General features: G+C 35.4%; 1 long non-coding RNA gene across 1 annotated transcript; it reads right to left on the bottom strand.

Annotated features, from left to right (window-relative positions):
* Positions 1-5,584: 5,584 nt before the first annotated feature.
* Positions 5,585-12,994, bottom strand: LOC126808449 (uncharacterized). The gene is made up of 4 exons (XR_007674641.2): positions 12,039-12,994; positions 11,669-11,815; positions 10,131-10,164; positions 5,585-7,585 (listed from the first exon to the last, which is right to left on the bottom strand). It is a non-coding gene; the product is annotated as an uncharacterized LOC126808449 (long non-coding RNA).
* Between the last annotated feature and the right edge of the window lie 825 nt (positions 12,995-13,819).

The following is a 13,819-nucleotide window of genomic DNA, read 5'->3' as shown; positions in this document are numbered from 1 at the left end:
AGAAGACAACTCTGTTTGGGAGATTTTCACCAACACACTAACCAGGGGGTTCGGGGGTCGATCTGGGTATTCACTGTGCGGAGAAAGTGCCTCGGTTTTTTTTCTGGCCTAGTTACCGTCATTGGTGCAGGACAGACGGCTTGGCGAGGAACAGTGTTTAGTCGTTCAGATGAACGTAATAAAAAAACTTAAACAGTTTAAATTCGAAATAAGATTAGGTTGTAGCGCCACTGCCCGAGCTAAATTTCCTTTATGTCGTATACCAGTCTTCATTAGCCCGATTGGTGCACACAGGCGCCACTCCCGACAAGTGGGAACCGGGTTTTAAAACTCCCTAAAATTTGTGAAGTTCACCTGATTGAAAGCGCTGTTATTTTTATACGTCCACATTCATTTGACTACCAAAAAAATTATGATTTGATTAAACCCAACTGCTTTGCGAAATTCTGTTCATTTTAAATGGCCGCCGAACCAGAATCACGTGGTGAAAATACAGAAAACCTATTCGGTAAGATAAGATTATGGTTTCAGTGTTCCACTCTTCACTTTTTGTAAAATAATTACTTGTTTCTGTGCAAACTGTGATGAACTTTGTTGAAAATCTTGCAGTTGAACCTAATTTTACATGCTCAAAGCCTCGAATGTGTATCAATTGTAGCCGTAGATAAGAATTATCACGGCTACAAATTGCAGCTAGTATGTATGGGTGTGTGTGCCTGCGTGTCGCCGACGGGCTGCAATTCTTAACTGATCCCTATTGTTTTTGGTGCATGCCCGACACCCCCTGGACAGATCCAAGCCCATTTCTTGTATTTGTTTGTTTGTCGTCTACGGGTCGCATTTCTTAACGTATCATCTTGAAATTTTGCATCTTATACCCAAAGGAACATCCCTATTGTCTGTGGTGCATACCCAACCCCCAGGGGAAGAGCCACGCCTATTTTGTCCGTGTGTCGCCTATACAGGCCGCAATTCTTAATCGATTATCTTGAAAACTTGTACGTGTGTCGCCTACAGGCCGCAATTCTTAATCGATTATCTTCAAAACTTGTCATACTTATTCCTTATGCCCTAAGGATGACCTCTTATTATTTTTGGTGCATGCCCGACCCCCTGGAACAGAGCCACGCCCAATTTGTGTGTGTGTCTTAACAGATCCTGTTGAAACTGTGCATACCTTTTCCTTATACCCCAAGGACGACCCCTATTGTTTTTTGGTGAATGCCCGACCCCCAGGGACAGAGCCATTCCCATTTTTCTTTGTGTGTCTGTTAGTTGCCTACAGGTCACAATTCTTAATGGATCGTCTTGAAACTTGGCATATATATTCCTTATAGTCTATGGACGTCAACTGTTGATTTTCGTGCATGTCCTGATCCCCAGGGTCAGAGTCACTCCCATTTTTTGTGTTTATCGTATAGAGGCCGCACAATTCTGAATGGATCAGCTTGGAACTTGGCATGTATTCCTTATCGGCGGGACGATTTACCCAATGCTACCCAATACCACTCCAATATCACCACATACTACCCAATACTATAACATAATTGTGCCAAATGAAAATATTACTTGATTTTGTTAAAAAAAAATAGTGAGATGTATCGTGGGAACTGTACTTCAAATGTGATTACTGATGTCTGGCTGTTACATTTGCCTCCCTATATCACCCAAATCAAGCAAATAATAACCCAATTATACTACCAAATACTTATCAAATACTACCCAATATTATAAAATACAAACCTAATATCGTCAATTAGCAGCACATCAGTATAATAATTGCAACGAATATTCGATAATTTACAGAAAATTGAAATATTTACGCAGTTATCCCCCTTTACATTTGACAAATAGATTTTAGATTGCTACTCAGATTAATCATCTTGTTGGGCTTTGCAGTTTGTTTCCAAGACGACGAAGTTAAAATAAGGAAAACAGGTTATTATAGATGCCTCCGCTATAGTGTATCCATACAATTTTACACGTTAAAAGCATATCAATATAACATAACATAAAATTAAAAGAGTTTTAAAAGAAGTTAACAAAGATTCAAAAATGCATCAAAATAAAATCAGTTTATAAAATGAACAGCCAAACATCCAAATAAAACAGTATTTTAGAGGTTGATTTAAAAATGTTAATTTAACGGTCTCGTGGCCTACTCAAAAGTCTTCTTATACTATAATTATTTCTTCATCCTGGTGATTTTAGTATAACACGCGGTCTACAAGTGCACGCAGTCCTGTAAAAAAATCATTTGGGCATAATATGTCAGGAAAGCACATGAATTTATCTTTATATCTGTCTTTTAATGACTTATTAAGGCGTCTTCTTTGTCATTTACACCAGGCGCCTTTAAAAAAAAACAACCTCTTGTCAAAATTTCACCGATTTTTCGAATATTGTTACTATTGAGCAAATTCTAAGTATTCTCCGGTATATATCCTCAGGTGATGATGTCGCGGCGATGTCATTACCACCTAAATTAATAGACACGGTCACCAGTTTCCTCCCACATATGCATATTTTTTTATATTTTTTTTTCATGTCAACGATTAAGTTATTGCATATATACTTAATGGACGATGTTTTATTTTAAAATTAACGAAATTGCACATGTTTATTACAAAGCACATGTTTATTACAAATGTGTAATGCTCTACTAGTATTTATTTACATTATCAAAGAATTTCAAAGAAACCGACAAACTGATGAACTGAGAAGTGTCGCGTCGAGAATTACACACTGGAAAGAAACATGTGCAATTTCGTTAATTTTAAAATAAAACATCGTGCAGTAAGTTAATCATGTTCCTGAAGCAACAACTGCGAGTTTAACTTTGATAAGATGTACGTATTATATATAGTTAAAGCGAGATCAAGCCTCCTATTGAAGAAGTAAGTAAATACGCAATAACTTAATAGTTGACATGAAAAAAATGAATATAAATATTGTGCAATTGTTTTGTTAAAGTATTAATTTTAAAATAAATACAAACAATGGACACTATCTATAGGTAATTTCGGGACTAACATATAGTTCAATATTATTTCATCAACTCGCTTGCGCGAAGTGGTGTTTAACAGTGAGATGAAACCGGTGGACCCGAGAAAACCCACCTTGTTTGACAGACGACCCTATCAAGTGGTAAGAGACAGATGGGTCATTTTGGGAATAAAATATGGTATATCGGCATACTTGTTTTTCATATTTTAAGTTCGTCGTCTTGGAAACCAACTGCAAAACCAAAAAAGTGGATTAAACCGAGAAGCAATCTAAAATCTAATTACCGGTTGTAAAGGGAGATAGTTGGGTAAACATTTAAATTTTCTGCAAAATATCGAATATTCGTTGCAGTAATTATACTAATGTGCTGTTATTTGACAATATTAGCTTGCTATTTGATCATATTGGGTAGTATTTGATGAGTATTTGGTAGTATTGGGTTATTATTGGCTTGTTTGGGGTGGCATAGGGAGGCAAATGGAACAGCCAGACATTGGTTTCGCATTTGAAGTACATTTCCCGCGATATAACTATATTTTTGAAAAAATCAAATATGTCTATTTTGCATCATTATGTTGTAGAATTGGTTATGTGGTGATATTGAGGTGGTATTGGGTAGTATTGGGTAAATCGTCCCACCCATAAGGGCGGCAACTATTGATTTTGGTCCATCTCCCGACCCCCAGGGACAGAGTCACGTCCCAATTTATGTGTTTAGATCCCGAAGGCCACAATTCTGGATGGATTATCTTGGAACTTGGTATACACTTATTCCTTATATCCTAAGGATGGCAACTATTAATGAATGGATCATCTTGGAACTTGGCATATTTATTCCTGTAAGGATAGCAAGTATTTATTTTGGTACATGTCCTGACCCCCAGGGGTGTGGTACCACACCCACTTTTTTGTTAATTTTTTGTCTGTAAATATTCAACAGGTTGCTATGATTAACAGATTTTGTTAAAGTTCAGCATATCAATCATTTCAATAGCAGGGTCCAAACTATTTAATATATTGTTCCCAATCCAACCCTCAGGGGCAGAGCCCCGCCCATTTTTTGTATTTATCATCTACAGGCTGCAATTCTGAATGGATCATCATAGAACTTTGCATATTTATTCTTTATACCGTAAAGACAGCAACTATTTATTTTGGTGCATGCCCTGAACCCCTGGGGCGGAGTCACACCCACTTTTCTGTTAATATTTAGTCTCTAAATTTGGCAAAACAAACCCGACGCCTAGCATTAGTTGCCTCTTGTCATATTACAGTCATATTGCATCAATTTCATTTTTCATTCTCTTTATTTTAAAAAATACGGTACCATATCATTGAAAGCACGAATGTGGACGTATTTTGCAGCGTTAGCGATGATCTAGTTTGTTTTTTTTTTGGGGGGGGGGTGGCTTTTTATGCACCCATATTTCAGTGTGGGATATCGTCGCCCCTGTCCGTCCGTCAACTATTACTTTGACATGTGACCGTGAAACTGGTATATAAAAAGCATGCAGGTCATGAGGAATGTTATCGATTTTCCGAGTTCTGTGACCTGAAAGTCTCGTGAATGCGATAGAGGCTAATTTTTTTAACGGATTTTTTTCCTCCGATTTAGAACTGAGAGGATGAACCCTATTGTTTTTTAAGCCGGTGGATAAAACCTACGATTGGAAATATAGATCCAGATGCAGATACTGCCATGTAACCGTTCGGTAAGTTCTCGTACATAGCTAATACTAGGACATGCTGGTTGTACAGATGCCGCTTACCCGAATGTGTTCGATGGAAACTGTGGCATGGGCATCACGAATGGAGTAATGCAAACTGCACACAGCGATCCATCTACGTCATACTTTGTGATTATGATCACTGCCCTAGTTGACCTCCATTTAAAACGCTCACGTGATCATTTTGGGGCGGGACTTGTCGACTGGACTACTGCTTTGTGTACACAACAGAGTAAAAATAACCCGATCAATACGTGTTTTATGTTAACACATGTTATTGGCAAAATGTCAACTTCTGCCACTCCGGTAAAAGCGATATATAATATGTGCTTGTGGGTAATATTGCAATACATTCTTTGCCATTGTAAAATGTCTTTAGAGTTTCAATCTGTTTATCTTTCAAAACAAGGTTAGATACTCCTAAATTTGTCTTCGCAAACAAAACCGCCCCTGTGAAATATCTTTCATTGGTGCCGCCATATTGAATAATTAGAGGACTATTTTGTGATTCGGCTTTGATTAGTTTGACATCTTTCATACACACAGCGGCTAAATAAACATATTTAATTTCATTCAATATGACAATAGAAGAGAAATAAATACTTCTAAAAATTACTAAAAGCATACTCAGTGTTTTCTACTAAAATCGTCGATTTAGGAATTAAAATGTTGGTTATTTAGCTTAGGGCCTGTTCTCAGGCGGAGCTAGCTGTAGACAGGCAGCCTAAGTTTGGGATGGGAGTAATGTTGAAAGAGCTGTGGTGCTTACTAAGATACTGTTAGATCACATGGTAACATTTTGATTAGACAAATCTATTTCCGTAAATTTAGACACATATCAACAAACAACAGAATTTTATACTGATTTATCCACAAAAAGGTACATTTGTAACTGGTAGTGGTATTATTTTCATAGTGTCAACCTCGATCAGCATGAATAATTGTTATTTTAAGACATCTACACTTGTAGTGGAACCATGTCTGTACACAGAGGATAGTGAGAGAGAGAGAGAGAAAGAGAGAAATGGGGTTTAACGTCCACCCAACACAAAATAGGTCATTTCGGGACTAATATATGGTTCTATTTTTTTATTTCAATAATTTGCTTGCGCGTAGGGGTCTTTAGCAGTGGGAGGAAAGTGGAGGGCCTGGAGAAAACCCATGAGGTTTGGCAGGCGACTCTACTCTTTGTTATGTACAACCGGGGAGTCGAAACCACGCCAGTAATTGACTCAATGACAGCCCTTTTGATACAGCCTGCATCCAAGGTGAAGGGAGGTAGGTAGGGGGGTGTAGTCCGGTGGCTGAAGGGGGGGAATCGCCACCCGAGCTGTAAATTTATGAGACCAAGTTTTTCTAGACCAGTTTTTTTCGTAGATTCCGAATCTGTGCGGTGATCAATAGGCTTCTTCGTCTCATGGCCTTAAACACTGTGTATAAATTTAAAGTCAATCGAATATTAACTTTAGCCTCTAGAGCGTCCACAAGATTTTTTTAAGTGATCAAGGGCCATAACTCTGGGAGTAATTATCGGAAATCGCTGAAAATCAATAGACTTCTTTGTCTCATGACCTTAAACACTGTATATAAATTTAAAGTCAATCGGATATTAACTTTAGCCTCTAGAGCGTCAACAACCAATTGTGGACGCCGGACGGACGGGGTCGAAGACAATATACAACCACATTTCAATGTTATTTTATGAATTGAAAAATCTCCTGGATTTTCCTGGGGTTTTTTCATTGCTACTAGGTACATTGAACTTGAAGAATAAATGTAAATTATGAGTTAAGAGGACAAGTTAGACTGAGCCAAATTTCTGGTGCATTTATCAAGAGATCAATTTTCAATAAAGTAAATTATATTTTTTTTATTTTCGGCAATTTTTTTCTTCTGTGATGGTAAATTTGCTAAACATTTCAATATAACTAAAAACATAGGAATATGCCTGCCACAGAATAAATAACTAACCACAGATGTTTGTCTAAAATATTTGCTAGAAATGATCTTTTTACTTCTAATAATTCAACTTCAAATAAAAGGTTGGTGTTACCTAAAAAACAAAACAAAGAACAAATTTATTATATATATTCAGAATCAAGAAATTTGTTATTATGTAGTTTCTATAATCCAGCCCTTCCACTCTGCCAGTAAGCTTCAAGAACTCATCATTAAAGCTAAATTTTACTATTTTACTACATTTTTGTTGTTTTCCAGAATATTTTTTTAGGTTATTGTTGCAGTTTATAGGCATAGGTTTAAAAGGTGTTGAAATTTATTGTAGATCACTGTATGGGTCAGTGACCGTCAGTCATTGTGTTATTATGCAGATTAATGTATTTGACTCTGTACATTGGGTTGTCATTATCTATCCATTGTTAGAATTCGGAAATAAGTGAAGAGATAATAAGACATTATGTCCAAAATTAAATTGAACCAATGAAAATAAGTAGTAATTGATATATGCATGGTATAGTAGGTGGCTTGCCTTCAATCCCATAAGCCATTTCAGGAGGAACTTCTAAAGATCTCTTCTCTCTGAAAAATGTCACTAATAAATAAACCAAAATCACATATCTTTTGTGGAAGCCAAATTATCATAACTATGGTAATTAAGTAACGGGTACTGGACAACTTCATTTGAACAAATCTAAATGAGCAACTCCTAAAGGGACAAACAGTACTAGTACATACTAAACTTTTGAAAGTCCCCACCCAATCATAGCTAAAAACGAGCAAATCAGTATATCTCAACATTTTAAGCTATGTTCCCATAGCTCAGGGGTCACCAATCTATGGCCTGTGGCCGGATCCGGTCCTCAATGTCAGTCTGTCAGGCCCACTGTTGCATGCTGAAAAAAAAACATGCTTTAGCTTCTTACACTTCTTACATAACACATATTGTTTTTATTATTTTGTGTATTTCATGTATTGATAAATAAATAGAATAACTATCCTTACTTTATGTGTACATTCTGTATTCAGTATATTGTAATGAACAAAATATTTATCCGACCCGTACTCGGCATTCTTTCAGTTATATCTGGCCCACTATGAAAAAAGTTTGGTGACCCATACCGTAGCTAAATAGATCGTTGACTCGCGAGATGCAGAATTGATTTTTTTTTTGGGGGGGGGGGGGGCAGTAAGTAACCTGTTACTCTTAATTATACACGTTACACGCATTATCCATAGGTACACAAACAATCTTAAATTGTTTTGGTCCTTATTTTGATCCACATCAATATCGTGATATAAAACAGTTATATTTCTTAGACATCGGCAGGATTAAAGATATCAATTATTCATTTATTCTGATGTTTTCTTGGTAAATATTGACCTGGTTATGAATAGCGATATCAATATCGTATCGTAGCACCTGAATCGCAAGAATCATATGGTGAAAAAGTAGCAATACTTAGCACTATTTGTCAGGGAACAAGGTTTGACAAGGGTTTTTAATGGAAGGCACCCTAGTGAAGATATTTGTAGTTTGCTACCTCTCAAAATGACGGGCTAACTTCAGGAGAGCCAAAAGTCCAAGATGGCAGCCAAAAATAGTCTGAAATAGAGTTTGACAAACATTGTTGACAAAATGACCCGGGTAACATGTCATTTTATAGGTTTTGTTCATAGCCAAACTCATTTCCAATTCATCCCACCAACAGTTGATTCAATATGGTGGCCGAAATCAAAAATGGCGACAGCAATTGGCGTAAAAAGTATTCTTTCAATACCAATAACAATAGGCACGTGTGATATTTCGTTTTGGGAGTTATAAGGGAGAAGAAACTTGAATATGCCATTTCCAAGCTGATAGATCTGATTAGAAAGGAGATAGCATCCAAAAATTGCCATTTTCACGATTACATGTAAAAATAACTACAGACATCCATGTATCTTATCCTTCATATATTACAGCTATCATAATATATTATAATGTACTATATAATAATTCAGTCCGCCATATGACTCGGAAATTTCATGGGGAATCCAATCAAAGAGTGGAATCAAAATTTAGGTCATTGAAATTTGAAATTATCGCTGTTACCTTTGTTGTAAAATATTTATTTCATCTGATTTTATATATTTGAAATGTTTCTTTTCTCATATTTCTCAGTAGTGGGCCCTTTACTTGAGTAGTAAGGTTGGCGGTCGGGGCATATATTGGTTCTGGCATCATCAACCCTCTGCATGCCACCGACATGGTCACAGTGAAGGGACATATTTAGAAATTGTGGACCTCTTGATTCTCCTAACACTCAAGATAGATTGCTTACTGCCCCCCCCCCCCCAAAAAAAAATCAATTATGCATCTCGCGAGTCAACGATCTATTTAGCTACGGTATGGGTCACCAAACTTTTTTCATAGTGGGCCAGATATAACTGAAAGAATGCCGAGTACGGGTCGGATAAATATTTTGTTCATTACAATATACTGAATACTGTGCAGGATCAGCTTTTAAGGGAACATTTTGACTTTAAATATTTCAAATAAAAATTCTATTAAAAGCTGCTACTGCATAATTCTGTATCATAAGGTCCATGGTGTATCCAAATGCAACTGTTGAAGGTAGTGTATCATGTAAAATTTGTAGCCAAAAATATGTCTTCCCTCAAGTTAGATAAGAACTATTTGTTGTAAGACTCTGCAATGCATTCATAAGATTTCTTGAGTTTGAATATAAACAGGGACCATCTCTGCAAATAGGGTTGTGATCTGTGGCTTAAAGAAGAAATCCTAAACACTCCTCAGTAAATAAAATTGGTTAATCCATTATGGCAGTCTCTTAGAAACCTTCCATCAGGTCTCAAACCACTATCTGAGTCTCTGAGATACATTTTCAAAGAAATACTAACATACAGTTGTCAGGTGGAGTTAAAGGTGAGCTTCTAGATTATCAATCACCTTGTGTCTAAATAAACTTGTCTATAACTCAAGACACATGCACAGTGCCAAATTACAACTTTGCTAGTACCGTAATAGAATCTTTAAGATATTGTGGCATTTTGCTAACAGCACCAACTTGCCACGTTTATAAAGTCACTCTATCAAAAATTGGAGTTGAGATATTTTAAAATAGTTACATAACCCATGATAAACTGTTTTGGCGATCCTTTTCAAATTGCACAAAATTTTGAACTGAAACTGTCAGACAAGATAAACAGGCTTTTTCTTCATAATTTTGGGTTGGATTGACATATTGAACCAAGTTTTTGAAGAGCCAGTTTAACCTTGGGTCTTATCCTTTCAGACTAAATGAACAATGCCTGCAAATTTTAAAAATAAATCTGTAACTATGACCTATAGGGGGACAGACCAAAAGATAACAGACCAATATACACAAATGACTAGAATATGTCAGCGTATAAAAATTACATGACTTTCTAACTTACCCAACACACATAGAGACGATTCCATCCTCAAGACCTGAAAAATGTTGATTTAAAAAGATCACCCCAAAAATCAAAAAGAATTAGAAAAACAACTAGATCTGCCAGGCAGATATGAAAGCTTTTCATATTTATCGTCACAAGTCAAGGATTTTGTCAAGAATCTTAAAAACAAAAATAATTCTTAAGATTGGCCAAAAATTTGCTGAGTTTCTACGAGAAACATTTCAACCGGGCAAAAGTTTGAAATTTCCAAATGCTAAAAATTAGACACTTATCCAGGCTATCTAGAAATATATTAATGTCGGAAATAGGAGACGTATTTACGAAACGATAGGCTATTGTGTTTATTTTGAAGCTCATTAATGTGGATTTTTCACTTTTTTTCATATTCAATTCAAAATGAAGACCATCAGTTGACTGAAATCAAATTTCTGCTCTGAACGTTTTTTAGACATTCCTTCAAGGATTCTGAAAATGTGACTCCCATGTCTGTAGGTAAAATAATGTAAAAGCCTTTGGGATTTTTCACGTTTCAAGACGATGGTGGTTCAATCGACAAACTTCCTATTTTGTGTACGCATCACTAGTGTCTTAGCTAGTACAGAAACAAATTTCAAGGCAATCTGACTTACTTTTTTTTTGATTTTTAGAAAACTCTGACCTTAATTTCTCCAAGAGGAGATAACTTAAAAAATTTGTAATGACATCATTCAAGAAAAAAGAATAAGTAAAATAGGTAAAAAAAACACAAGTTATGACTATGCATTGTTAATTTTTTCGTTTGTAAAATTCGGTGATTTCGAGGGTAGGTCAAATTTTCAGAAAGATCATATGGTTAGATTCTTAAAAAATTGATTTGCAGGAAACACAAAAAAAAGCTTTCATATGAAATATCACATCCAATAGTAGCACTCTGTCCAACAATTCAACCAGACGAAGAGCGAGTCGTTCATATCAATGTAATGCTTCCCATCAGGTGCTTAATCAGTAAATTGATCACGCAGTGGCGACCCCAAATGACTTAATAATGATGGTAGAAGTGTCAAAATTCTAAATTTGTTCAATGTTCATGTAAAGCTTCAGTGAAAACTTCGAACTCAACAGACATTATGGTGTAAAGGTGATATATTTGAATTAATTTTTAAATCAGATAATAATTGTGACCTCCAGAGAGAGTCACAAGCTAAAAATGTGATTTTTCTTGCAATCAGGGGCCATAATTCAGAAAGTTAAGATCTGATATGTGCAAATATCGAAAGGAACCAAGATCTGTGACTGTGGGTTATAAAGATGCATTTTAAATTTCATCAAAATCTGATGAAAATTGTGACCTCTAGAGGATCCACAAGCTAAAAACGTGATTTTTCGAACAATCAGGGGCCATAATCCATGAAGTTATAGTCAGATACATGCCAATATCGAAAGGAACTGGATAAAAATTGTGACCTGTAGAGTGTCCACAAACAAATTGTGGACGGACGAACAGGGGCGACAGCATAAACATTTCAAAAACAATAACTGACTGCCTTCTACCTTACCTGAAATAACTTCATAATCCCCAATCTTAAATGTTTCAGGTTCATCTGCATAGGTGTTTCCTATAAGTTTTCCATCTCCATCTATCAATCTACACTGATAACAAATGATCACCTGTGGAAACTTTAGTTTTACAATCTTCTGATTCTCTGTAAAATATCAGAAATAAGAATCACATCCTACAACGGTCCTTAGAAAGTGTGTTTTAAGACCTTGTCCATACACTACAACAATCTTTTTGACTTTATAATACAATGATAGTATTTATTTCCTTGGATACATGTGCAAGTGAGGTGGAGAATTTTGCCAGGACTGCAACATTATGTAGTCAAAAATGTGTTACAGAACAGAAATACATGTATATATACTTACCAAAACTTTAATTTTTAATTCACCATTTGCATTACAGAAAACCAAACACATATTTATTAATACCAAAAGCATGCAAATTATCCATCCTGTTGCAGCCATCTTCTATCAATAAAATATCCACTCACACACATTAAAGGAAATGAACAATTAAAATAAATAATTTCTAACTATCTTAAATAGTAAAAGACTTTGTTGTCCAGTGAATTCTGTCATAAAGAAAATATTGACTTTTTTAAAGGCTATACTATTTGGAAGAAACTGAATGCACACACTAGCATTTTATGATATAATAAGCAAGTAAACAGTTCTGTAAATCAGTTTCATAAATGACAGTGAAAGCTATGGGGTTAACCACAGATTGGGTAATTTTGGGATTAGCATGATATTTCACTTATATGCCTGAAAAAACCCACAAGAAACCACTTGAACTGATGATAGAGAGATATGGGGTTTAATGTCTGCTGAACACAACCTAGATCATTTTGGGCATAACACATGATTCAACTTTATTTCAATAATGCACTTGTTCTTAGGGGTCTTTAGCAGTGGGAGGAAACTGGAGAACCGAGAAAACCCATATTTTCGGACAAGCGGGGAATCGAAAACATGCCACTGACTCAATGAGAGACCTTATGATCTAAAATGCATATTTGGACACCCCTAAATAAAGACAGACCTTATGGTCTATAGCATCAGCGTTAGATTACTCGGCCAATAAGCACATAATTTAATTAAACAGGGACAGTAATCAATACATACATTCATATAGAGAGAACTGGTAATGCAGTCATTACAGTAAACTAAGAAGTCAAATGTAATGGAAATTAATACCTTGTCAGTAGAAAATCTATATGATTTTGAGACCAACATATGATTATTTTTTACTTTACTATTGTCACATGTTCAATGCCATAATTGCCTACCAAATCTGGGATAAATATAAACATCTGAATCACAAAAGGTAGTTTTTTTTGTGGTTACATGATTTTCAAGAATTGTTTGGATATGAAGCATGTACAGAAACTACTTTGATAAATAAAGATCATCTTCTTTTTAGTTTCTAGAAAGACAATTTTTGTTATCAATTTGGTGGTGACAGTAAGCACTCAGAAGAGTTGACAGTTCTTAAAAGTTAATTGCAAAATTCAATTGAAACAGTTTCAATTTGCTATTTTCAGACTGACCTAAGAGTTTATTCTACATTAATTTGATCTTTAAGTACTGTTTTCTGCATATATTTCACAGTGAGGCTGACGTCCCCACCCAATCGAATCACCAAATAAATAGGTGACACATATTAAACATACATTATGCAAGTGCTAAATCTGCCTATTGCAAGTCTTTCTTTAGGCCTAAAATGCTTTCTAAATTATTAATTAGACATTAATTAACTTATCCAGGCCATAATCAACTTGATGGCATCATAATTTCTCCGATATTAAATAGATTAGAACAGTTCAGCCATATTTTGATTTACGCTAAAAATGGAGGAGCAAGACTTAACTTCAAACAACCAGTACGGTGGTTGAAATTATTTCACGTCTTGTCAAACCTTCAAAGGCTAATATCTTCGCTCGCAATAGAGTAATTTGAATGAAATTTTCAAATTATTAATTTTACATTATCTATTTTCGAACTATTATAGCAAGAATGGCTAGTTCTTTATCTAAATCTAACATAATGTATCTTTAATTAATTGCACATTAATTTTTATCAAGCATTGAACAATCAACCTGCTTATCTAAACTTACGGCTAAAAAAAGTATTTGTCCAGTTTTCAA

This window comes from Patella vulgata, chromosome 1, assembly GCF_932274485.2.
Source record: "Patella vulgata chromosome 1, xgPatVulg1.2, whole genome shotgun sequence".
Lineage (NCBI taxonomy): Eukaryota > Metazoa > Mollusca > Gastropoda > Patellidae > Patella > Patella vulgata.
The sequence above is the reverse complement of the archived record's forward strand: the minus strand, read 5'-3'. Positions and strand labels throughout refer to the sequence as shown.